We start from the raw sequence: 3,121 nt of genomic DNA, 5'->3' as shown, positions 1-3,121 counted from the left end.
AATTTAAGTAGTGACAAAATCTGCTTATATGCTTATAGATTGCCATTTGTGTCAAATATCCAGTATATTATATGTAAAATGTGTGTAACTGCTACTTAATTGCCGCGCTGAAGTGTTTGGAGTAGTTGTATTATTTCTATACAGAGTGAATGCAAGTAAACTGAAACTCAGATTGTCCTACAATGTCAGAAAAATAAAGAATGATCTTTGACAGTTCTTCCTTAAAAAATTGTGAGAAGACCTTAATTTAAAGCATTTTATAAATATTTTTAAGTAAGGTGTGTGGAGCTTTTTCGACTTACAGAGAGGTTGCAGTTTCTTTTGTGTATGTGGATGTGAAGCCATTTTATCATGCCATTACTATAGCAACTGCCTGATAAAGCCTGTCTGAGAAAAGCAGGCTTTCTCAGGTCAGTGACTTGAGAACACTTTGCACTGTTTAAACCTATGATTAAATCCAAGGACATCAGATTGTGTCCATTTTGCATTTAAAAATTAGTACGCCCTCATACGACACTGAAGTAGGTCTTTAAAATCCAAAAATATAAAAAAGCAGAAGAAACAACAAATTCTAACCTTGTGTTTTGTAACCACATCTCTGTTTTGCTGAACACGAAAGAATAATTTCAATTTGTTCCAATGTTAAATTTTATCCGAAATTCAGTTGCTAGACGGACACCCATTCTCACCAAGCAAACGTTTGAAGTGAATTAAATACACACGCCATAACGCCGCTTGGCAGAAAAAACAGGCAGTACCGTTTCATCTACCGTTGATTTTATTCCATGGAAGTTCATTCCAGATGCAATATTCCATGATGTAAATACGGAGAGCTAAAATCCTCAACAAACGCTTTGCATGAGTCATTTTCCGTTTCTACGAGCGTTTCCGTTATAAAAACATTTTTGTGGTAATTGCAAATATGGTAGGCATACGCTATACATTATTGACATGGTCTCACATACCTATTAAGAGCGCGTTTATAAAAATATTGGCGCAAATGTCTTTTAGCAGTTATTCTAAAAAACAAGATGGCGTCATTTTGAACAAAAAAATAAAATAAAAAAGAAGTCCGACAAAACAGCAAAATCTGGTCCACTCCTATTTTTGCACTTTATTTCGCATAATGGTAGGATAAAAATTAATAAATTATGGCATGATAAATAGAATAACAGGTTACTGTCTTTTGAGAAAGGGATTTCTCAGACTCGGCTAGATATGGTCCGGAAGGAGCTCGGCAAGCCTCGCTCCTTCCAGGACCATATCTAGCCTCGTCTGAGAAACCCTTTCTCAAAAGACAGTAACCTATTATTCTCTATCTCTTTGCATTGCAAATGAGCGTCTGCTTAAAGTGTCCCCTACTTTAAATCAAGTTATTCATTAATAACGGCAAACCTCGCTCCTTCCAGGACCATATCTAGCCTCGTCTGAGAAACCCTTTCTCAAAAGACAGTAACCTATTATTCTCTATCTCTTTGCATTGCAAATAAGCGTCTGCTTAAAGTGTCCGCTACTTTAAATCAAGTTATTCATTATCGATAAATATACTCAAACCTGCGCGTTTCCTTTTAAGGATAACATGGTGTAATAGCCATATTTCATATCTTGTAACTGGATGGTAATATTTAAATGAAATTTGGTCTCTTTAAAGACATTTAGAATTAAAAATGTTTCACCGAGAGATTTTTCGAATGTTTTTGGGGAGAAAATCGGTATTGAAGTTAATATTGATGCCTATGGGAAATATATAATTTGTTTGATTTTGAGAGTCTGAGCTCGAGTTTCGAGAACATTTTGCGGTAGGAAGCTGCATTATATGATTCTGATACAAATATCAAAAAGAAGTCTAAAATTCACTGTAGGGAAAAGGAGAATTTTTTTTTCTAGTTTTCAGGGGAGGTAATCTAAAGGAAATGTTTGAGAACTTCTGTCACTATATAATGTGTTAATATGCACGTTATTTCTATCGTTTGACATTTTCAAAGCTAACATTATCAAGTTGTATGTATGCTTTTGGTGAAATTGAGGCCTATTACGGGTAGTCATCCTTAACTGTAAAGCATCTGTTTTGTTTCTTTTCGGAAGCTAATTGAAAAACAACAGAAATTTTTACACGTTCGCATACTCGTACGTATGAAATCGCAACCTCCCTCATAGTCAAAAACATTATCCAATCATTACGAATAAAATTTATCTATATGTAGCATTAATTTCAGATCAGATGGTTTGTAGAAACAGCTAATGTGAGAATCAAAGATTGGAAATACTTCTACCACTTACTATCAGTCAAATGCCATATATTTAGAGACTTAGCCTAAACCCTCTTTACACAAGGGAAACAATCGATTTATAAAGTGAAATTGTTTAGTGAGCACCATTTGTTAATCCTAATCCTGTCCATTTTATATTACTGCAATGGTAAAGTAACCTATCTATCTTAAATGCTATGTATGATAAGACAGTCATGCATCAAACAGTCCTGAAATTGATTTCTTTGATTTTCTTATATTTCTAGTAGTTATTTCCCATACTTTGACGCATATATATGAATAGTAGAGATTGTTCTCTTTCCAACAGTAGCCTTTTCAACATATTTTAACTTGTGAAATTTTGTAGGTTTTGACTTTTTCAAAATAATCGACTCTTTGTTGACAAATTTCACCACAGAAAATGTTATACTTTCCCCAGGGCATTCACTTATTTGATCTTTACACAGTTTTTTTTTTATTCAGATTGTTAACCCTTATGGCAATTATACATAATTATGCATGCTTTTTCCCCGCATAGAGATAAAATGTGCATAGTTTGCATGGGATACTAGGTCAATAGCCACCTCAGCCTACAGTAAAGTCAAAGCGGAGTTGTCTCCATTTTTTTGTCGAAACATTTTACCTGGGAGCATTTTTATCAGCTCAAATAACATTTTATCCGAAAATGATATGTAAAATATTTTCTTCAGGCTGCAAACTTAGCTGCACATATATCTAAAATAGGTAGTTCCTTCTTGAAGTTTGTATTTATAGTTAGACTGCCTAATATACTGGTGACAATGTTTGTATAGTATGTTCGGTTTGTAACAAATATTTACCTCTTTGGCAAGATTTAAAGAAAGTGGCATACA

The sequence above is a fragment of the Mercenaria mercenaria genome, unplaced genomic scaffold, assembly GCF_021730395.1.
Source record: "Mercenaria mercenaria strain notata unplaced genomic scaffold, MADL_Memer_1 contig_1148, whole genome shotgun sequence".
NCBI lineage: Eukaryota > Metazoa > Mollusca > Bivalvia > Venerida > Veneridae > Mercenaria > Mercenaria mercenaria.
Note: the sequence above shows the minus strand (reverse complement) of the source record.